Source organism: Palaemon carinicauda, chromosome 3, assembly GCF_036898095.1.
Source record: "Palaemon carinicauda isolate YSFRI2023 chromosome 3, ASM3689809v2, whole genome shotgun sequence".
In the NCBI taxonomy this organism is placed as follows: Eukaryota; Metazoa; Arthropoda; class Malacostraca; order Decapoda; family Palaemonidae; genus Palaemon; species Palaemon carinicauda.
The window spans coordinates 62,624,250-62,649,560 of NC_090727.1; the positions used below are offsets into that span (position 1 = coordinate 62,624,250).

The window sequence follows — 25,311 nt, forward strand, 5'->3', positions numbered from 1 at the left end:
TGTTCAATGAGAGATGAATGCAGACATAGGGAAAATTGCAGAAGAATGGGAAGAATAAAGTGTGTTATGATTCATATGAAAGAATGGAATGACAGAAAAGGAAATGATAATAATAATAATAATAATAATAATAATAATAATAATAATAATAATAATAATAATAGAATGTGATCTTGTAAAAAAAAACAGTATAGGCAGTTAGATAAAAGAAGAAACAACCAATGAATGGAAGAACTCTCCTTGGGAGTAAATACTTGATAATGGAAGCAATCGATAAACAAAAGAAAAGCAGACCGCCATACAATTGTAGATGAGTTGAGAAATAAGAGGTCGAATGTTTCAGGATGATGATTGGAATGACAGACATAGTAACATTAAGAGTATTATATCTGAGCTTGTAGTGAGGGCAAGATTCGTCCATGCTGAGAGAGAGAGAGAGAGAGAGAGAGAGAGAGAGAGAGAGAGAGAGAGAGAGAGAGAGAGAGAGAGTGTGTGTGTGTGTAAAGGGAATATAACATTAGACTCTTAATAGCACTATGTGTAATATAAATCTTAATTTAGTTTAATATCAGGACAAAGTAAAAGTTAAAAGGTTGGTCAGCAAGAGAAGAAATTGTGAAATGGAGGTTATGCAGACGGATATAAACTATACCAAGACCCTTCGGTAACGCCTGCAGTTATCCACGGGAAGTACACTGATGGCACTAATTTATCAGATGTAGTTATAGTAGAGTTAACAATCAGGACTATGCCAGCAACAAACGATGCCACAAAAGTAAAAGAACATTTGAAAAGCATTTATTTCACTATGAAGAGAAGTGCGCACAGAATCAAAGACAGAATTTTACTTTGCGAAACATAATAGAACATAGACAGCTATAGGTTAATTTGATCACGCTGGTAGAAAGATACATCTTAAGAAATAAACTAGCAAAAGAGGAAGAGTTGATAATCATGAGATCAACGAATGCACAGTGTACCACTATGTCAATAGGAGAGAGGGAGAGAGATTTAAAGCTCTGTTATGGATAAGGCACAGGAAAAGATAGATTTTTCTATCAGAAGCAGCTGGAGGCTCTTTTACGGTGACTATGGGTAAAAGAAGAAGTTGAAAAGAATGGATTAAACAATCTCGACTCAACTGAGGGAAAAGATGATATTTAGAATAGCAAAATGGATGAAATTGGATCGAAAATGGAGAAACGTTGAGCAGAGAAAGACACCACAATGGAGGTAGGGTTTTATATCGAAACCATCTGATGAAAATATCTGTAGGATACTAGTATAATACAGAAATATATCGAGAACATTACATGTGTAAAAGGGCGTTCGAAATTATTTATATTTGATAAACACCAGGACCATCCATTTGAAAATATATACTGTACTAAAATAGAGATATATAATCTTATCAGAACATTGGAAACCTCACAGAGAAGTTTATAAAACTTGGGAAAAAATAGAATTGCTTGGGTAGCGTGTGAAGATATTGGTAAAAGTGCTAGAGGATATATAAAATCTTAAAGTTCATGGAGAGAGAGAGAGAGAGAGAGAGAGAGAGAGAGAGAGAGAGAGAGAGAGAGAGAGAGAGAGAGAGAGAGAGAGAGATCCATTGGACCTTGAGTGAACAGTATGATAAAAATATCTGGTTATATTGTATGAAAAGTGGAATGGAAACAAGGTTAAAAATTAATATAAGTGATTATGTGGATGCTGTGGGAGGTATTTATAGAGAGGGTAGTTTTATAAAGTGAGAAAAATGGCAAAAGTTTGGATGAAGTTAATAAACGTGAAAAGAAAAATGGCCGTGTTGGTATTCTGGGAAGTACTTGTTGAGATGTCTGTGAAAATGTGAGACGAGACATAAGCCAGGATGAAGTTGGAATAGCATTTTCTATACTACAAGCAAATGAATGTGTATTATTAGTAGAGAGAGTACAGAATGCAAAAATGAAACCTGTTTTAATGATGTTAATGTTTTTAAAATATTTTATTTCAAGTGTTCATTGCTTCTTATATAGTTTATTCTCATATTTCCTTTCCTCACTGGACTATTTTTCCCTGTTGGAGCCCTTGTTATTGTAGCATCTTGCTTTTCCAACTATGGTTGTAGCTTAGCTAATAATAATAATAATAATAATAATAATAATAATAATAATAATAATAATAAATTGGTCTATAGACACAGGATGTACATTTGGGACTGGCAGGAAAAATTTAACCAAAACATCATGAAATTTAGTATTAAAAAGTTATTTAAGATTAAATGATATTTCAACAGCCTGAAATGCAGGAAGGTTCGACTTTTAATGTTCTCACACACTCAAAAAATATCTTATTTAGTTAACCACTTACCTATAATTACTGCAGTGTATATTATTAGCTCGGTTGCTGCAGAGCGTCGGAAAGAGAGAGGAAGGGCGAGACATAATTGCCGATCTCCTTTGGGATATGACACCTACATGATGATTGATGAGGATGATCTTCCTAGAGTCTCGTGGTCTTCAGAAGGGAATTTGAAATACGGCCCGAGAGATTCTCATCTTCTTGGCGACTGTGTCGAACATCTGGAAAACGATTCAAGCTCTTCTTACAAAATCTTAACTTGTTGCATGTCAGTCTTTAGGTTCTCTTCCAGTCTTCAGTGTCATGGCTACCATACCAAGAAAACTGGAGCTTAAATCTGGAAAGAATTGAAAATGACATTTTAGAAATATTTTCACTTTTGCCTACTGTTCTGAAACTATATTTTCCCCCAGAATAGTTTAAGATTCCTTCCAACCTTAAGACACTTATTACTAGTTGACTATCTAATGTCAAAAGCCGAGTTTACTGCCAGGCATAAAAATCTATTTAGTTACAAGATATCTATGATAGCCCGAACAAATACAAGAGGTATTTGTCAAAACAAACACACCTAAAACTATTGGCCACAAATGAGGGGTAACTAGTACGCTGAGGAACATACATCCTGAAGCGTCTTTACCTTAAAATTTCTATAAAATTTCACAAATTACAAAGAAAATTGTACTGCAGTTTCATAGTAATGTTGAATGTGACCATGGATGTGGTTAACCTCTTAACAGGCTTCCATTCGTTCTCAGAGCATTGCAAACTACAACTATCAAGTTATTCAAGAAGAAATAAACTATGAGTTTTATAAATATTGTGGTAACAGTTTGTGTCATGGTATTATTTGACTTCCTTTTTCAGTTTTATCATAACTTTTTCTAGTTTCTTTGCAAGCTGAGCAAGACGTGGAAGACTGCACGATTTGAAACTAGGGAGATGCAAGATTTTATTTTTGCAAACTGCTACATTGGCAATAGATTTTTGGATATGGAAGAGCCTGCACGCACTAATGTTTTTAGGAGATGTTTTGCAGGGAAAGCTACATTGGAGATGAAACATGATTACTATCATTATTACTAGCTAAGCTACAACCCTAGTTGGAAAAGCAGGATGCTATAAGTTCAAGGGTTTCAATGGGGTAAAATAGCCCAGGGAGGAAAGGAAATGAAGTAAAACTATTTTAGAAATAATAGCAATTAAAATGGAACATCTAAAAGCAGTAGCAACATTAAAACATATTTCATATATAAACTATAAAAACTTATGTCAGCCTGTTCAACATAAAAACATTTGTTGCAAGTTTGAACTTTTGATGTTCTACCGATTCAACTACCCGATTAGGAAGATCATTCCACAACTTGGTCAAATATTCTGTATATATAAAACTAATGCAGACAAACAAACTGAAAATATGTTTTATACACTGAAATGTGAGTAAGTATCAGGGAAGGTAATAATTAAGGCTATTGTTCGCTAAAGTCTGGTAGGAGTTTTAAGCGAGACATTAATAAGTTTTTCTTCACTATATAGAGGGTACCATTTTCAGTTTTTGACAAAGTGAAAATTCTACAGTAATTTTGATACGCGATCTATGTCAGTGTTCTTCATTTTGAAATTTAGAACCGTCCATAGAACTATGTATATTTAATGCTTTTTATAAACAAATTATTTTGATTTAATTTTTTTAAAGTTTAGTTTCAAGAATGAAGACGAAAGATTGGGAAGACTTGTCCCCCTATCATCTGACTTCTCTCAGATTAACTACTCTTTTTCGCCCTAACTGGTGTCAGTGTTTAGAAAATTGACTTGGGTTTAAACTCACCTTCAACTCTAAGAGTTTCGAAATCCATTCCCGTTAAGCTCTACTTTCGCCTCAAGTTCAACTTAAGATATTTTTTCCAGTTATTCTATTTCCTCCAGTTGAAATTAACTCAATTTAAATGTCTTTTTCGCCATAGTAGTTTGCACGGAAACAGCTACACACACCTGGAAGAGAATATAGCACGATTTAAAATCTGAAATTGTAAACTGAATGTACTTTAAACAGCTATTGACATATGAAAATATTAAATTACACTTCTTTTAAAATCTGAAAAATGGAAAAACTAAATGTATATCTCACAAAAGAAAGCATTAAAGTTATGATAGTTTGTTCTACACTACACGACTTCCCAATTCTTCCCAAGAAATTAACGAATTGCCTAACTATATGCTAATTGCTCAAGTATATTATTATTATTATTATTATTATTATTATTATTATTATTATTATTATTATTATTATTATTATTATTATTATTATTATTATGCTACAACCCTAGCTGGAAAAGCAGGATGGTATAAGCCCAGGGGCTCCAACAGGGAAAATAGGCCAGTGAGGAAAGGAAACAGGGAAAAATAAAATATCTTAAGAACAGTAACTGCATTAAAATAAATATTTCCTATATAAGCTATAAAAACTTTAACAAACCAAGAGGAAGAGAAATTAGATAGAATAGTGTGCCCGAGTGTACCTTTAAACAAGAAAACTTTACCCCAAGACAGTGGAAGACCATGGTACAGAGGCTATGGCACTACCCAAGACTAGAGAACAATGGTTTGATTTTGGAGTAGTGTTCTCCTAGAAGAGCTGCTTACCATAGCTATCTATCCAAAGTAAGCATTAATGTTATGATAGTTTTATATCTACACTACAGCACATCTCAATCTTTCCCAGTCATTTGCGAATTGCCTAACTATAATCTAATTGCTCAAGTATATTACAGAAACTATGAACTCCGTAAGCTCTCCTTCATAATAAAAACGTTAGATTGTCATTTCTTTGCTTTGGAAAAGGGAAAACTCCTTTTTAGACATTTTAGTTTACTTTGGGAACCTTCAACTCAGTTTTAGTATTTTCTACTTAGCTTATAAAACTGTTTAGTAATCTAGTGAACTATTACAGTTTTTTAAACTTTAATAGCAAACACTGATTACGAATTAAATTACTTAATTTGAAAAAAAGGCACCCACAAGAAAGTATAACCCAAGAAAATGCACAAAAACAATTTTAAACAACTTCACTTCAACCGTTGAGTAAATTCAGAATTAGCAAAAAGTTAAGAGAGAATTTCAGGATAGTCTCTCTCTCTCTCTCTCTCTCTCTCTCTCTCTCTCTCTCTCTCTCTCTCTCTCTCTCTCTCTCTCTCTCTCAATAAGCATTGGCTGGTAACATACACTCAAATATGAACCAAATTTCTAGTCTCTTGTGAGAACGATGTTCAAACTTATGGCTAATTTACGTGAATTGGACATTTTGTTTGACCGTGACCGTGACCTTGACCTTCAGCATGGATCTTCCAAAATTTTATAATTTCCAGCTTTTTAATTAACAGTTAATCCCTACAAGTTTCATTATTCCACTATTAAAATTGTGGCCAGGAAGCTGTTCACAAACACAAACACACACAAACGGGCAAAAATATAACCTCCTTCCAACTTCGCTGGCGGAGGTAAATATCTTCTTCCAAATAAAATTTAGGACAGGAAGATTAACTTTAATTCAATCAGAGTCCAGAATAAAAACTAAAATCTATTCAAATACAAAAACAGAGAATCAGTAATCGAGTTTCTATAGAATACTTTATATATATACCCACACACACACACACACACACACACACACATATACATATATATATATATATATATATATATATATATATATATATATATATATATATATATATATATATATATATATATACAGTATATATATATATATATATATATATATATATATATATATATATAAAATTATTATCATTATTATTATTATTATTATTATTATTATTATTATTAAATGCTAAGCTACAACCCTAGTTGGAATAGCAGGATGCTATAAGCCCAGGGGCTCCAAGAGGGAAAAATAGCCCAGGGAGTAAAGGGAAAAAAAAAATAAATATTTTAAGAACAGTAAAAACATTGAAATAAATATTTCCTATATAAACTATAAAAACTTTAACAAAACAAGAGGGAGAGAAACTAGATAGAACAATGTGCCTGAGTGTAGACTCAAGCAAGAGAACTCTAACCCAAGACAGTAGAAGGCAATGGTACAGAGGCTATGGCATTACCCGAGACTACAGAACAATGGTATATAATTAATGAAGAAGCAACTTTATGCATTATGTTTCTTCAAAGTTTTGTACTAGCACGGACTCTTGCTTCTAAAGCAGCTTGCAAATAACTGCCTCCCCATTACAGTTACTTCACGTACAAAGTAATTGAGTAAAATTAACAGTATTCTGCATTATCAAATGTCTTATGGATCAATAATAGACCAATGAAAGTCATATCAAAATACAACCTTTGTCTTGCGTCATTGCCAGATTCAATCTATCTCTTCCATTGAGGACAATATTTGAGAGAAGTACTGAAAAATTGGCAGACGAAATTCCTACCACATGGAATTTAGTTCAATGAGAACTTTTCAATATGCTATGTAGCTACTCAGTAATCAAATGTTTTAGTAGTAGTATGGTAATGTTAATTTATCAAATTGGTCGAGTTGCTATGCTACAACCCTAGTTAGAAAAGCAGGATGCTATAAAGCCCAGGGGCTCCAACAGGGAAAATAGTCCACTGGAAAAAGGAAACAAGGAAAAATAAAGAGAATTACAGCATTGAAATAAATACTTCCGAAATAAACTATAAAAAACTTTAGCAAAACAAGAGAAAGAGAAATAAGATAGAATAGTGTGCCCAAATGTTCCTGGAATCCGGGCATTGTTTGTGCTTAATGTTTCACTAAACACAACTATCTATGGCATCGTAATGCTTAAAAGTGAATATACATTGGCCTTAAATTTCCTAATAGTTTATACACCTTTAAAGCACTTATTAAACATATCAAGAATATCAAAAACCAAACAGTACGAGTTAAATAAAAATGATTGAACTTTACACAACCAGCAGACACCAGATATTTTTAGAGGATGTCTTCAAAATAAATATGAAAATACTTGGCAACTTTTAGCATAAAACCTCTTGCTTAATAAGTCCCCATTACCAACTCAAATGCTGATAAACAGCTTGGAATACTCCAGTAAGTTCTTATATTTTAGCTGATTTTTACTTATCTTATTCAATTTAATTCCAAACTCAATGAAATGTTTTGTGACCCTCAAAAACCAAAATGAGAACGAATTTGAAAAACATGACACAGATTACTGCCACTTGGGAATAAACTTAAGCCTACGAGAAAGGCTGACCGGCCCATAGTGATAGAGTTTAATACCTTACCAATCTATCACTGAAATGCTTAATTACCCTGAAAAAACCCAATTTCCATCAATATCCTTTTAGCAGCATCAAAATATCTATCATAACACTGGAAACTTATTTGTGATACAGCTGGTTCAGAGGGAAATTTATACAAAAAGCAACAACAAGAACTGATAAATCCAATAGCAGTGTTTGAGGCAATAGGAGTTAAAAAGTTAATTTGGGAAGATGTGTAAGTAGTGGAAATTTACTAATTTACAAATATGCCGAGCGCTATGGAATTACCTTCACGTTATAGGTTTTACTAGTTACAAAAATGAACTTTGAAAAAAGAAATTGAGGTACTTTAGGGGATATGGTTATGTTGCAAAAGGGTACTTGTAACATCCGGAATAAGAAGCATGTGATCTTCTAGAGCTGTCAAAGGTATGGACACCTTGAAAAAGATTGCAAGTTCAAGGCTGGTGATAAAAAAGTACGGGAAATGTTCAGGAAATCCCACCATTAAGGAATGGATTTCACAATAAACTGCACTTAGAGGAACAAAGTGGATAATCACATAGCGAATTCAAGAAATTGCAAAGGTTACGGACCATGTATACTAAGGATGTCTTAGATGGTGCCTATATGAATATTCAATGTTATTAATAGGACCAGGAAAGCAGGACTTGAAAGTAAAATACTGTATTCTACTAGGGTCACTGGAAACATTTTAAAGTCTTTTATTAGTAGCGGAAATAGGCAGGAAGGAGGTTATGCTTTTCTCTCTGGCCACAACTTTAATCGTAGAGTAATGAAGCTTACAGGGATTTACTGTTATGTAAAAAGCTAGAAATGACTAAATTTTGTTCATGCTGAGGTCAAAGTTCAAGGTCAAGATTGAGCAAAAGGTCGTGAAATAAGCTGCGGCGTTGGAGGTCTCTTCAACGACCTTCCACTCGATGTCAAGAATAGCAAAAATGTGGCAGCTTTCAAGAAAAACCTGAAGACTTATCTTTTTAGAAAGTATTATAATAGTGACCGGAAAACTATTAAGCCTGAATATAAATGCTAGCGAAATAACTGATAATGATACAGAGCAAAATATTAACTGGAAAGAAATTATCTTCACACACCAAGGCCCACCTGAACAGACCTTTAGTGTCTGATGGAGGGCGAGAAATAAACCCGTAAAAGTAAAGTCAGTCTGCGCTTTACTGAGTGCCCTTCTAGTTGTTTTTTATATTAGTTTTGCCCATAATGCTCGTCACTGGGGCCAGGGTGGGAACATATTTCATAAATGTGGCTCATATGGCCAGCAACAGGGCACCAGATAGACATTAATTGGCCCACTTGGCCCAACAATGAGTGGGAATAGTAACTTGTTTCTGAAAAACCGAAGGTAACTTTTTGCACACTTAATTACCTTTTAAACATATCTACCTTGAATTATATATATGAATAATTGCATAAAATAAAATATTAAGAATATCTGTTACACAAAACAACACTATGATACAAGGAAGGTTCTTGTAACTATTTAAATACTTTAAATTTCCCTTTTGCAATATTTTGATTAACATGAAAAGTACCCCACAATCTTGTTGAGTTATACACTTACATAGCACATTCATTCACCATCTACTCTTTCTCTGTTGCTTTCCCTGAACCAACCATACTGTAGTCTTAAACTCTGTCGGAAACTATTTATATTTGACAAGCCATACAACTCTTCAATACATTTGTTTTCTAATAATGTTTGAATACTGAAGTTACCTCTACAAGTAATGTATAGATGGTAAGAAGTTTTCACTAACATATCCATCTCTAATGACCATTGCAATAAGCAGCCTTACCTACACCGAGAAGTCAGAGGTCTTAAAACCAAGTCCCTCTTCTTACAGAGTACATTTGCTACACCACCTGTGCTAAGGTCAGAAACCAATCAGATGTCAAGTCTTAAGGAAATTCTTTGTAAAATAGAGGGGTACTCAGTAGAGCGCAGACCTCCGCCATGACAGCTTATTTCTCGACCTTTAGCTCAACCTTGACCTTGACTTTTGACTTTAACATGTATCAATTGGTGTGGATTTTCATACACTCAAATATGAAACAAGTATGAAGTCTCTGTGACAACAATGTCTCCAAACTTATGGCTGAATACGTGAATTGGACATTTTGCTTTACTATGACCTTGACCTTTGGCATTGACCTTCCAAAATTTAATAATTTCCAGCTATTCCCAAAACAGTTAATCCCTGCAAGTTTCTTTACGATTGAAATTGTGGCCAGGAAGCTGTTCACATACAAACACACACAAACCTAAAAACAGAGGGTAGAACGTAACCTCCTTCCAACTTAGTTGGCAAAGGTAATTACTATAAATCCCCAGCTAGTATATAGATAATAATGCTATTTGATATAAATGAAACAAAGCATAAATGATAACAGTTTTAAATCTATCTATTTGAAAGTTATTCTCCGGGAGTTAAATTATTGCAGTCAGGAAATTGGGGTATTGCCGGATTCTACGTTATGATTATGAAAAAAATATCTTGCTGGTAATTCATTTACTGTTGCTGCTCTGTATTTAAAACTACACTTGATTTAACCAAATTACATTAAACATAGTTTTTGGAATTCCATAAATTTGGAATTTATCACAGTTTGTGCCCACTGACAGATTTATATTGTATTGTTACAAGTTCTCCATTGAGACACTATCTTATTAAGTCTTCCTGACTTTGGAGATCGTAATAAGTGTAATATATTAGCTTCTAAGAGGGGCCCTTTGCTAAAGCCATTACCAATTCCATAATGCCTCTCTGGCCAGATATCTTCCACGATTAAAATACTTAAAATACACACATACTGGCTTAATTAAAAAAGATTATAAATACATCTTTAAGACTGCCGTTTTTCAATACCACCAGATGACCAAACCAATTCCAGGGACATCTGAAGTCGAAATATTAACTTATGATAAAATTCGACACTGGGTTGATTATCAAATCACAGTGAATTAAATTTCAAGGAGACTATAATATGTCTTGTTCCCAGTTTATCTCCATTGAATAAGGAGAATCCTAGATTATAAAGAATAATTCCTTATTCAAACACTTCAATTCAAAACCAAATCAACTTTACCTTTATTAGTTTGGCTAATGAGAAATACCAAGGGGTCGTCGCTTCTCTCTCCTTCCAAAACTAAACAAAAATAACTTTGGACAACCGCTAACCGATCGTCCATCTTGTATTGAACTATACTGGACAAGTCCACTCGTTATTTTCAGCGAAGTAGTGATAGAATGACGTCATGATTACGTCACTACAGAAGTAAGGAAAACTGAGACTATGATAAGTCCTGTTTTATTTCCAGAATTGACTATTGAAACTCGCTCTGTTACGATCTTAAATGACAACTTTAAGATATTACAAAACATAATAAACAGAGCAGCAAGATTATTTTTATTATTATTATTATTATTATTATTATTATTATTATTATTATTATTATTATTATTATTATCTGAGCTACAATCCTAGTTGGAAAAGCATGATGCTATGAGCCCAAGGGCTCCAACAGGAAAAAATAGCCCAGTGAGGAAAGGAAATAAGGAAATAAATAATTAATAAAAAAGGTGTCCCACCTCTAGAAAAGATCACTCCTATATCAATTGAATTAAACTGGCTGCCTATTTGTACAATGACTCGAGTTATCAGAACCGGACGTACAAAATATCTAAGAGAATTGCTACATATTGTACATCCAACAAATCGTCTTGACACGAGAATAGTTACAGATGGTTTCAAATTATTAGAACCAAGATACATGTCAATTTCCTTTGGTCGCTGCAACCTCACCCTCTTTGTGAGCTAAGGATGGGGCGTTTGGGGGAGCCTTTAGTTTGATCTGAGTCATCAGCGGCCATTGCCTGGCCCTCCTTGGTCCTAGCTTGGCTGGAGAGGGGGAGGGGGTACATATGGTCATTCTCTAGGGCATTGTCTACTCGATAGGGCAATGTCACTGTCCCTTGCCTCTGCTATTCATGAACGGCCTTTAAACCTTTAAACACCAAAGACGTGTACATTCTCAGTCTTCCCATCTTGAGCAAAAATGCAAGTAACAACCTTTGCTTGGCAAACCGCAAACACAGACGAGGAACTAATAGTACTTATAATAAGATTTATGCCATAACTAATGAGGTGGTTACAGTTGTTTGTCGACTGCACTAAGAACAATTTAACTAATATAATCATTTAGAGAGAGAGAGAGAGAGAGAGAGAGAGAGAGAGAGAGAGAGAGAGAGAGAGAGAGAGAGAGAGAGAGAGAGAGAGAGAGAGAGAATGTTAAACATAAATTAGCTTATATAACCCCTATCTTCAAAAGTGGATCAAGACTAGAGGCAAGCAATTATAGACCTGTTAGTCTAACATCACATATTATGAAAGTGTATGAGAGGGTAATAAAAAAGAAAATAATGAACCATTTGGTCAAAAATAAATTGTTTAATATGGGTCAACACGGTTTCGTGCCTGGAAAAAGTACACAGACCCAACTGATAGCACACTATGAAAACATATACAAAAATATGATAAATGAAAAAGACACAGATGTGATCTATCTAGATTTTGCAAAAGCCTTTGACAAGGTAGACCATAACATATTGGAGAAAAAAATGAGAAAGCATAATATTGTGGGAAAGATAGGAAAATGGGTAAAAGAATTCCTGCAAAACAGAAAACAGATAGTGGTTGCAAATGACGAGAAATCAGATGAAGCCCAGGTAATATGGGGTGTGCCACAAGGTACGGTATTAGCTGCACTGCTGTTTGTTATTATGATCTCAGACATAGACTGTGATGTTGAAAACTCCGTAGTGAGATGTTTCGCCGATGACACAAGAAAAAGTAGAGAAATTACTTGTGAGGAAGATAGGAACTCACTACAAAGAGATCTAAACAAAATATATGAATGGGCGGAGATAAATAGGATGGTATTTAACTCCGATAAATTCGAATCAATAAATTATGGAAACAGAGAAGGAATGGTGTATGCATACAAGGGACCTAATAATGAGACAATCACAAACAAGGAAGCAATTAAAGACCTTGGTGTAATGTTAAATAGGAATATGTTATGCAGCGACCAAATAGCAACACTGTTGGCTAAATGTAAAGCAAAAATGGGAATGTTATTCAGACACTTTAAAACAAGAAAAGCTGAACACATGATTATGCTTTACAAAACTTATGTACGTAGTACACTCGAGTACTGCAATGTGATATGGTACCCACACTACCAAAAGGATATTGCGCAAATAGAGAGTGTACAAAGGTCCTATACTGCTAGAATAAAAGTAGTTAAGGACCTTGACTACTGGGAAAGACTGCAATTTTTAAAACTATACGGTCTAGAAAGGAGAAGAGAACGCTACATGATAATACAAGCATGGAAGCAAATAGAAGGAATTACTGAAAATATCATGGAGCTTAAAATATCAGAAAGAGCAAGCCGAGGTAGATTAATAGTGCCAAAAAATATTCCAGGTAAACTAAGAAAGGCGCACAGGACATTAATCCACTACGCACCAGCATCAATAATGCAGCGACTATTTAATGTGCTGCCAGCTCATCTAAGAAACATATCAGGAGTGAGCGTAGATGTGTTTAAGAATAAGCTCTATAAATACATAAGATGCATCCCAGACCATCCAAGACTGGAAGATGCAAAATACACCGGAAGGTGCATTAGCAACTCTCTGGTGGATATACGAGGTGCCTCACACTGAGGGACCTGGGGGAACCCAAACAAAAAATAAGGCAATAAGGTAAGGCTCTCTCAGGATCAATAGCTTTTAGACGAATGGGATCTTAACTACCAAATTAATCAACCACTATTTAGAAGAGAACTGTATTGAAAAAAATTACATCTAGAACAATTAAACTCGGTTAAATAAATCACCAGTTGGATTGAAGGATTTCGACTGGAAGAGATTTAAATCCACATGACTGAAGGATTACTGGAATACCTACAAGGGGGTCACCATATCATATTCTTAGAAAATAGTGCTTTTGAGAAAAGTAGTCATGATAAGGTCCCTTCTCTTTGTTGAAAGGTAACAGAATACGAGAGAGAGAGAGAGAGAGAGAGAGAGAGAGAGAGAGAGAGAGAGAGAGAGAGAGAGAGAGAGAGAGAGAGAGAGTCTGTTAAGTAGAAATTCCAGGCCTATCACTGCTCTACACTGAAGGGCCACGTTCACAAGCAAAGCAGAGAAACTATGAACAGTCACGTACATTCGAATCCTATTAGACCAAACACGATTAATCCTAAAGTCACAAAGATGCCGATAATTGATAACATGGTCCACACCAGGCTCCTAGAAGTCTGGTTCTCATCAAAACCTTAGCTTGCTTAACCTGCACACAGCGTTAAGACAATTGACCTCACTTGACCGAAGATACAGCTCATTATATTTCCCTGATTTATTTGAGGACAATTTGTCCTTAAGCTATGAAAAAGGCAAAAATCGATTACTATCGATATAAATGTTAAGAAAGGACTCAACTGAGGTATGAATTTAATAATAATATTCCTAATTAACCTTTTGGTGCTGATCATTGTTACTTCTCTCCACCCAAACACAAACCATTTTGAATTTAATATTAAATTCATATTAACCTAACACGATTCTGCAACCAACATAGGAAAAATTATAGTAAGAATCTCAATTAAAACTATACTGTAAGCTCTTTACATTAACCAAACTTAAGTACAAAAATATACATTATTATAAACGAGACAATTTATGTTATAAGAAATGCTACGATTATTGAAAGATGAGCAACACATCTCAAGATAGCCTACATCTCCTGGAAACACAAACATGATTCAATATAAATACGTACTTTAGAATTTTCTTCCTCAACCATAATTTCAAATAAAGAGTAACACTACTGCAGGGTGTCACAACCTACATTCTATAGCTGCGGAAGTAATACTTATAAAAATCACTTTTGATTAGTTTTGCACCACATTGCCAAATGTGAAAATTCAATTCATCAAGTATCCCAGTATCTGTGCGCTGTTAAATTTGTACTTAGTTGGATTACATCAACAACAACAACATGATCTTTACAAAGAGCAAATATGTTGAAAACCACTTTTTGCCTTACTGGTTGAAAAACTAGTAATTGTTTTGTCATTAACTAATTATTATTATTATTATTATTATTATTATTATTATTATTATTATTATCATCACTTGCTAAGCTACAACTCTAGTTGGAAAAGCAGGATGCTATAAACCCAATGGACCCAACAGGGAAAATAGCCCAGTGAGGAGAGGAAACAAGGAAAAATAAATTATTTCAAGAACAGCAACATCATCTAAATAAATATTTCCTACATAAACTATAAAAACTTTAACAAAACAAGAGAAAGAGAAACCAGGTAGAAAAGTGCCCCCCGATTGTACCCTCAAGCAAGAGAACTCTAACTCTAAGCAATTGAGTAAGCCTGACCACTAGTGAATTATAAGAAAAATGATTGATAGTAGCTTAATACAAAATAAGGCGTATCGGTAAATGCTTTTCCAAGAATACTTTGTCATAAATATCAGAATTACACAAGAAATTCCTCCTAAGTTACGATTTTGCCAGAACCAACACGTGAAAACCAATAGTAAATATCTACAAGTAAATAAATACTAAATTGAATATTACCTCAGTTTCAAAATTAAAGCATTTGCCAATAAACAAATGTGTTGTGTGATATGCTAAATGCCCTAAAATGTACACGAATAACTGGTAATGAAGAATGGTGTGATATTAAGAACATATATCAGAAAAACAGACCTTTAAGTAAAGCTCATGTATGGGCCCCACTGCATGAGAAGCCATTTATAGTCGCTGGATAAACAGATTCTCAATACACACAAAAATAACAAATATTACTCATGCACAAGATATATTATTAATGATATTTAAGAAAAGTCACGATTATTGCTAGATTAGCAACTCATGCAAGTGCCTATGCCACCCTAGAAACGAGAGTATGATTTAACAAAGACGTATTTTTGAATTTGGTTTGCAAAATATTGTCCTTTGAAATACAGATGGCCATGGTTGTATGATGTCACATTTTGAGTAGTTCTTGACCACAATTTCGAATGTTAAGATTAAAATTACAATTGCTGTAGCATCTTCACTAATTTTATAATGGTTAAAAAACAGAAGCACTGATCCTTTATAACCAGCCTTAAAGTCAAAAGGCAAATTGATACTGTAGCCAGCAATTTCCCTTCATTATTAATTCATGCAAAATAAATTCAACTTTTTGCCTTGATGCTAAACGAATACTTAGTATTAATTACTAAATTAGGCTTCCCATTTTCAGATTAAAAACTGATTTCTTAAATATTCACTGACAACGAGTAGGCAAGTCCTCTTAAAAGAGGAGCAAATATGCAGAAAACCAGTTCTGTCTGGTTGGTCAAAAAAACAGGCTAGGACACCCCACCCCCCTTACAGTAAGAGATAATTGTCATTCCTGATGAGGTAATTATACGTGTGCTATTGGAATACGAGAAAAAAAATGAGAGTTATATACAATATAAATCGTTTCTATAAAGGTTTTCCCAAGAACATTTGCTAAAAGTTTATATAAAAGAGCCATGTTTCTACTTTGGCTTTTATCAGGGCAATTTCATACTTTAATTTAAACTTAATTTCAATTTATTGGTGGTATAGATTTCCTTAAGATCAAAACTAAGCCTTTTATTATTATTAATATTATTATTATTATTATTATTATTATTATTATTATTATTATTATTATTATTATTATTATTATTATTATTATTATTACGTGCTAAGCTACAACCATAGTTGAAAAAGCAGGATATGCCATAAGCCCAGGGGCTCCAACAGGTAAAGTAACCCAGTGATGAAAAGGAAACAGGGGAAAATAAAATATTTTGAGAACAGTAACAACATTAAAATAAAACCTTCCTATATAATCTATAAAAACTTAAACAAAACAAGAGATAGAATAGTGTGCCCGAATGTACCCTCAAGCAACTTCTACCAACCACTTCTGTGCAGTTGCACGTGATGAGAAGACATGAGGCTGACTTAGGCTAAACTTACAAATGATTTATATCTTGGTATACACATCCGAATATTTAATATTCCAATGGATTTATCTGAAGGTAATATCTAAACTAAATGGAGTAGAATACTTTCACAGCCTTACTTATACTATTTAAAAAATTGCAATTACTACTGTTGACGAGTGTAAATATCCACAATCTGAGGCAGTGGCTACAGCCACACCCATTCTGAAAAGTGCTCTCGGTCATCAGGACTTAGGTACATACATAGCCATTTCGCATCCATTCTTCATGGCAAGAAGGCTAGAATATGTCATTCTTGAACTATTAGTTAGGGCTAGAATATGTCATTCTTGAACTATTAATTAGGGCTAGAATATGTCATTCTTGAACTATTAGTTAGTCATTTTGAAAGTATGAAACACTACCGGATTGTCAGTCAACATAGACAATAATGTTCTTCAGAGAAAACTAGATGCAGTATTGTAAATATAATTTTCTGGCAACAGTGAGGTGTGGCTGTTTTTCGTGTCCAATCACACAAATATTACCCATTACAGGACCTCGAAGATCAATTTGTCGCATAATATTCTTTAGTATATGAAAGCGTATTAGTTTGACGTTTGACGGCTGTTTTTTCGGGTCCTATACATTAGGGGAACCCTACTCTCTACAGGACCTCAACTGTCATTTTAACTTATTCATTCAGAGTATTCAACATTTCATATCACGTATTGTTCATTTACTGTTAAATCGTCACTGTCAAAGGACGAACAGAATAAGAAAGTCTTCAGTTTCCTCTTGAAAGCCTTACTGTCTTCAATCATTCTGATGTCTCGTGAGAGCTTATTGTATTATGCATTAATTTTCCAATCCTCAATATCGAAGCACTTGAAAAAAAATGTCTATTTTGGTATCTAGTGGGCAATTGACAGCCTACGTCAAAGACATGGCATCTAGATGGATACAATAGATTCCCAATTAATCAACATATAGATAATAGAATAGTAAATATCTCAAAGAAAATAATGCGGAAATAAAATCAAAATCTAAATCGTACCTAGGTTTCAAAATATAAGCATTAAAACCTATTGGCCAAACAATATGAGAGGCTATTTACAGTGGCCAGTACGGGCTAGAGTCTAAGAGCTCTAACCAAACTCGGAACCAGAAAGAAAGCGTTATCATAAACAAGACAAATTATGTTTTTAGGAAATGCTACGATCATTGCAAGATGATTAACACATCTCAGATAACCTACATTACCTGGAAAAATAAACATGATTTAATATGCACTTATTTTAGAATTTGGCTCCAAAACAGCAATATTCAATAAAGAGTAACACTACTGCAGGGTGTCACTGCTATATTCCATAATTGGGGAGTCAATGCTTAAGTACGAACACTTTTGATTAGTTTTGTACCATATTGTCAAAAGTATAAATTAAGTTCATTAAGTGCCTCAGTATCTGTATACAGCCAATTTTGTACGTAGTTGGATCAAAATTATAACATATAACAAATGCAGCCGTGTCTTGTCCACTGCAGGACAAAGCCTCAGATCAATTCATGTCTGGTGTTTAGCCATTTTTCATGGTGGGAGAGTTTTTTCTGATAGCTCACAGCAAATTAACCTAGTATGGGTGGCCCTGGCCAGTACAACTTCCCTCATCGTGGCTATACGCAAACTCTTTAACCTCGTCAAGGTATTTCTACCAAGAAAGGGTATAACTGTTATAACATCTCGACAAAGACTTTCAGAATTAAAACTCTACAGAAAAACTGGTACTTCATAGCTACTCTTAGAAAAGTCAAAATACTTTCGTTGTTGATTATTGTATTAATGAATGATATGATAGGTCTTCTTGATGGGGGAAAGTGTGGAATTTTAATTATGTTAGATCTTAGTGCTGCTTTTGACACTGTTGTGCACGAGTACTTACTTGACGACTTGAAGTCTATTGGAGTGACTCAGGAAGCACTGAAATTTTTGCGAAGTTACTTAGTGAACAGGAAGACTATTGTAGAAGTTTCTGGAAACCGATCCAATGAGAGAATTCTTATGAAGGGTGTACCACAGGGTAGTGTCCTGGGCCCTATCTTGTTTAACATATATACTATCGAGCTATCACACATCTTGAAAAAACACAAAGTGGGTTTTAAACTATATGCAGATGATACTCAGTTTTACCTCTCAATTTCAACAACACAAGATACAAAGAAGAAAATTGACGAGATAATGACTGAAATAAAAACATGGATGCAGAGGAAAAAGCTCAAATTAAATGATGATAAAACAGAATGTATGTTCTTTGGCACAAGGGTGGCTTTGAAGAATTACCAGTTAATTCAAAGTATAAAAATTGGTGATGCTGATGTTGGGATTGTGCCTGTTGTGAAAAATTTGGGTGTACTGATAGACTGTAATTTGTCAATGAAGGACCAAATTGTGAACACAGTGAAAGTGTGTAACTATCACCTGAGAAACATAGCATTTATTAGAAAATATTTAACAGAGGGCAGTACAAAAATTTTAGTGGTGAGTCATGTAATATCAAGGCTTGATTATTGCAATTCTCTGTACTACAAATTGCCCAATACACTACTAATGAAGCTTCAAAATGTGCAAAACCGGGCGGCTAGACTGATAAAAGGCATTAAATTTCGGGAGAGAATAACTCCTGCACTGATCGATCTACATTGGTTACCTGTTAAGGCTAGGATTGAATTTAAAATTTGCTTGTTGACTCACAAAGCACTTACAGGTGATAAGCCAAAATATCTTCGTGATTGCTTGATCCCCTACCCTGAAGCTACCAGCGCCACTGTAAGAGTTAGACATGCAGATGACCCCCATAGACTATTCGAAATTAGTGTGAATCATGCAATAGGAGGAAGAACGTTCAGTTATGCTGCACCGAGACTCTTTAACGACCTTCCACTCGATGTCAAGAATAGCACAAATGTGGCTGCCTTCAAGAAAAACCTGAAGACTTATCTTTTTAGAAAGTGTTATAATAGTGACCTGAAAACTATTAAGCCTGAATACAAATGCTAGCGAAATAACTGATAACGATACAGAGCAAAATATTAACTGGAAAGGAATTATTTTTTCATACACCAAGGCCCGCCTGAACAGACCTTTAGTGTTTGATGGAGGGCGAGAAATAAACCTCTAAAGTAAAGTAAAGTAAAGTAGTTCAATTAAAATATATTTTATTACACTGACAATACTTTAAAGTCAAGTATCAAACTTTTTATAAACATTTCCATTTACCACGACCGTAAAATTAACAAGAATCTAAACTATAGTCCATTTCTTTTAGCGAGGCATATTTGCACCGACTCGCAGCGGTGCCCTTTTAGCTCTGAAAAGTTTCCTGATCGCTGATTGGTTGGACAAGATCATTCTAACCAATCAGCGATCAGGAAACTTTTCTGAGCTAAAAGGGCACCGTTGCGAGTCGGTGCAAATATACCTCGCTAAAAGAAATGGACTATAGTTAAAGATGAAATGATGTACATACAAAGATTTTATAGTCACGCCTTCGATTAAAGTTACAGATTAAAAAAAAGTTAAAAAAAAAAAAATGACAAATTGTTGAAGACCACTTTTGCCTGACTGGTCGAAAAACAGACTAGAGAAACCCGCCCCAACTTACAGTAGTGTGTAGTCATTAACTAATGCTTTGATTACACCTGTCCACTAATGAATGATAGAAAAATATTGATGCGGTTTAAGACAATACAAGACGCATCAATAAAGGTTTTCCAAAGAATATTTTCTCAAATATCAGAATTGCACAAAAAAATTCGTCTTAACTTATTACGATTCTTCCAGAACCAACACATAAAAACTAATAGTGAATGTGTCATTGCAAATAAGGCGAGGATAAATGCTAAACCTAAATAATACCAATTTCAAAATGAAAGCATTTGATAAACACGAAATAAGTGATGTGCAAAATACCTTAGAATCTATACGATAAACTGACCTTGTAGGCCCTGCAGTGCCTAGAGGTCCTTTGTATGTGACAGGGCCAGAAAATAACATCCCTTTAAGTAAATTTCATTTATGGGGCCAACCGCATGAGTAGCTCTTTATAGTAGCTGGTTAAACAGATGTATGTTTTTTTTTTTTTTTTTTTTTTTTTTTTTTTGGGGGGGGGGGGGGGGGGGCATACGAGCAAGTTGAGCAATTCATACAAGACTGCCCATGTCACCGAGAAACACAAACATGATTTAACAAAGAAGTAATTTTAAAATCTTTCCTAAATAGTTACTTTAAATAAAGATTGCCATATTAGTATGATGTCACAGCCAATGTTCAACCACTTTGAGTCGTTCCTAAGGCTCTCATGTGACGTTCAAGGGAATACCTCAGAAATTACCTAAAATTTCGAACAATTACCTTAGATACTAAAAAACTCATAAAACGTAATATATATATATATATATATATATATATATATATATATATATATATATATATATATATATATATATATATATATATATATATATATATATATATATATATATATATATATATATATATATATATAGCTAGTTTTATAAACTAGTAAGATAATTAGGTGGAATGTAGGGAGGGATAGGCTGTATGGATTTGTCACAATTTTTTTTTTTTTTTTACTGTGCCTGAGGAGTGTCAATTTAAAATTGAAAGCAGCAATGTTTACAGAAAAAGGGTGTTAATCAAGAGAAAAGTTACTTGAAAACGATTGAAATTTCCTCAAAATTTAGAAGGCCCAAAGTCCAGATTACCTTAAAATTACCTTGAAGTACCATTACTTTAGAAATTTCATTAAATCCAAAAAAAAATTACTCAGGTAACTATCTTGAAAATGAGAGCACTGGTCCTTCTTTACTACATTGTCAAAAGTGAAGAATCAATTCGTTAGATTGAAATAATAATTGTTGTAGCATTTGCACTCATTCTATAATGGTTCAAAAAACAGAAGCACTGATCATTTATAACCAACCTTAAAGTAAAAGTATTTTTGTTGCTAATTATTAGTTATTGCCCGCCTTCTGTGAGCGACCAGACCAATGTCTCCCACCATCACCAATCCACATTTGGCCAACGTGGTGATGAAACCTGGCAAAACCCCAAATATGAATTGACTTGTCTGAGGCCTTTGTCCTTCAGTGGACTAGAAGCGTCTGCATTTGCTGTTGTTATTGTTGCACAGATACTTAGGTGCTTAATGAAGTGAATTTGCACATTTGGCAACATGGTACAAAACTATAATCAAAAGTCACGCCTTCGATTCATGTTACTTAATGTCAAGGTTTTTTAATCAAAATGATAATGTCACCAGCAATTTCCCCATGAAGGTAAACGTCGCTTAGTAACAAAATTAATTAATGCAAAATAAATTCAACTTTTTACCTTGATACTAAACGAAGACTGTAGGTATTAATTACTAAATAAGGTTTTCCATTTTCAGATTAAAAATATCCCTTTTTTCAAATTCACTGATACCGAGTAGACCCGCCCTCTTAAACGAAGAAGAAATATACAAAAAACCAGTTCTGTCTGGTTGGTCGAAAAACAGGCAAGGAACCCCACACCCCCTTACAGTACGAGTTTAGTCATCACTAATGAGGTACTTATACCTGTTCGCTAATGGAATATGAGAAAAAAAAACGAGTTGCATACAAAATAAATCGTTTCTGTAAAGGTTTTCCCAAAAATATATCCCAAAAACTTAAATAAAAAGCCATGTTCCTACTTGAGCTTTTATCACGGCAATTTAGAGAGAGAGAGAGAGAGAGAGAGAGAGAGAGAGAGAGAGAGAGAGAGAGAGAGAGAGAGAGAGAGAGAGAGAGAGCCTAATTGGTGGGCATAGCTGGCAAAGGACTTTCAAACTCATGGAAAACGAGACAATGATTGTTTCGTAAAATCAAAATTATTAAAATTTGTCCCGTGGATTGTCTGTATTTGCATTCAAATGAATTATATGTGTATTAAAAACTATATGTATGAGCTATAACAAAGCTATGACTTGATGTCAAGAATAGCAAAAATGTGGCAGCTTTCAAGAAAAACCTGAAGACTTATCTTTTTAGAAAGTGTTATAATAGTGACCTAAAAACTATTAAGCCTGAATACAAATGCTAGCGAAATAACTGATAAGATACAGAGCAAAATATTAACTGGAAAGAAATTATTTTCACACACCAAGGCCTGCATGAACAGACTCTTATTGTCTGATGGAGGGCGAGAAATAAACCCATAAAAGTAAGAATTAATTTTTTGTATTAGTAAAATTAAGAATGAGTGTTGAGTTATCCACTGAAATACATTTTTGGTCAACTAACGAATATCTTTCCAACACACATCACCTGAAACTCTTGGTTCCTAATTACACTTTTGCAATGCAAATAATTTACTCAAAATTACAGAGTTTTCACAATATCTATGCAACAATATTACATTCACAATTTTAAAATGTGAAAAAAAATATCAATAAAATTTCTTATCAGATTGAATTAAAACATGTGATTTAAAAACAGTTCATTTTATCAAATAAAATATTTCAATCATAGGAAAACAATCCTTTGAAAGTAGATATTATCGACATTTGATTTGGATTATAGAATCTAGGCCTACGGCTATAGGCATTAATATCTCAATTTATTCTTATGGTAAAAAATACAATTATAGGTGATTACAGTGTGCACAATTAGAACCCAAACCACACAGCTACAATTATACACCATCCTATTGTTAATCGAAAAGTTAAAACCACATCTAGAAACAATCTCATCTAATAACTTTTCACCTTTTCACTGATTATGAGATTACCACCACACGCGAAAAAAGAGCATTTTGGGAAATGTCTTCTCATAAAAATTCTTCGCTATTAAAAGACCCTTAGAGAAATTTGATGTTTACTATCAATCATGGTGACCTACAACACCTATAATATATTCGAATATCCAGTTTTTTGATTGATAAAACAAAAGCGAGAACATAACAAACAAAACCTTGTAAAATTGTGTCCCTCCTTACCCATTAAGCCTTCGTTGTTCACAGAATCACAATTTAAAATAAAAAAACATAATTCCTTCTTCCTCTCTGTGTTGTGTCTTGGACAGAAATGAATCTTCTTCTACTATCTACACTGTCAAGGATATCCCTAGAGGTCACCTAAAAGTTCCCCAGATCAGAATTACTTTCTCCAGGTAGTCTCCAACAAAAATTGAACCTAGAGCCTACTGAATACTGTACTATGTACTCCTGTATCTTCTATGATTATGATATATTCTGTATTCAATTTTAATTATGGTATTTGTGAAACCACACACAGTAAAACAATTTTTTAATCTTGAACTCGTGGTCTGATTACAGTTGTGCTCTGAAATTTATATCAATCAAATAATAATTGTAATGGTCATACCAAAGGAAAACAATAAAACGTAATTAAGTCATTCTCATTCATTATAAATCTAATTGAAGACTGAATTAATCAAGGATATTTAGAGAGTGTTTTTAAGTTACCAGATTTGGGGATAATTTCCCAAAAGTTGCCCCACTAGTTAGGGAAGTGTTTCAACCAATCAGGGACCTCCACCACTGTCTGAGTTTTATAGCCTTTTCATCAGCTAAAATTATAGTATTTTTCTTAAAATATATTTAAATATTTTTAAAATAGATTAAATCAATTACAATAGGAGTTCAGATGATATTCGTATGAATTTGATTTGATATTTAATTGATGTACAGTATACGAGTGAAATTTATAAGCAAGTTACCCCTAGATCAGCGGCCTTAAGAAAAAGAAAACGGTACAAGTTTTGATTTAGAGAAAACTTTATTTAGGCTAACTATAATATATTCAATGACCATGAAGATTTTTTTATTTATGTATATATAATGTCATCGTAACAAATATTATACGTTAATGCCCTTAAGAATATTATCTTCCATAGCTTATATAATTGTGTGATATAGAATGAGTAAGATTTACTTGAGAATAATAAAAGTATCACCATACACTGAAAGTAGATAGTATTTTAAGATCTAGGATTTATAGTTTGGCTATAGACTCCATATATACCGGTATTAGCCTATGTTTGTTTAACTATGTTTACAAATATATACCTTTTAAATGAAGGGAGATGTAATGTAATCACCCTTCTGATTGAAGGTATACTCACAGTAAGTTGCTGGTTGACCTGTCCTGGGAGCGCTCCCGCTGTGACACCTTGATCCACGCTAAAGAATAGTTACAGATGGCTTTAAACCGTTGAAACCTAGATATATGTCTACTTTAGGCTCTAAATCCTTTAACTATGCGGCCCCGAGACTATATAATAAGCTCCCACGAACCATTCGAATGATTGAAGACATTAAGGCTTTCAAGAGTAAACTGGAAACGTTCTTAGTTCAACAGTCATACAACAGTGACCATTTAACAGTAAATGAACAATAAACGATCTGAAACGATAATTACTCTAAACGAATAAGGTAAAACGACAGAGGAGGTCCTGTAAAGAATAGGGTTCTCCTGCTGTATGGGACCGGGAAAGCAGCCATCAGAAAGAAAGACCACCTGCTCTCCACCCTCCGGCC

The 25,311-nt window shown here is 33.9% G+C and overlaps 1 long non-coding RNA gene across 2 annotated transcripts in view; it reads right to left on the reverse strand.

Annotated features, from left to right (window-relative positions):
• Positions 1-25,002, reverse strand: part of LOC137637582 (uncharacterized) — a 29,984-nt gene extending 4,982 nt beyond the window's left edge. The window contains exons 1-3 of one of the 2 annotated variants that reach the window (XR_011043719.1): positions 24,897-25,002; positions 4,175-4,338; positions 2,356-2,683 (exon numbers count right to left, since the gene is read on the reverse strand). This is a non-coding gene — a long non-coding RNA (uncharacterized lncRNA). Of the gene's footprint in view, positions 1-2,355; positions 2,684-4,174; positions 4,339-23,748; positions 23,867-24,896 lie in introns of those variants that run through there. The other variant, XR_011043718.1, reaches the window with a different exon arrangement.
• Positions 25,003-25,311: the final 309 nt, after the last annotated feature.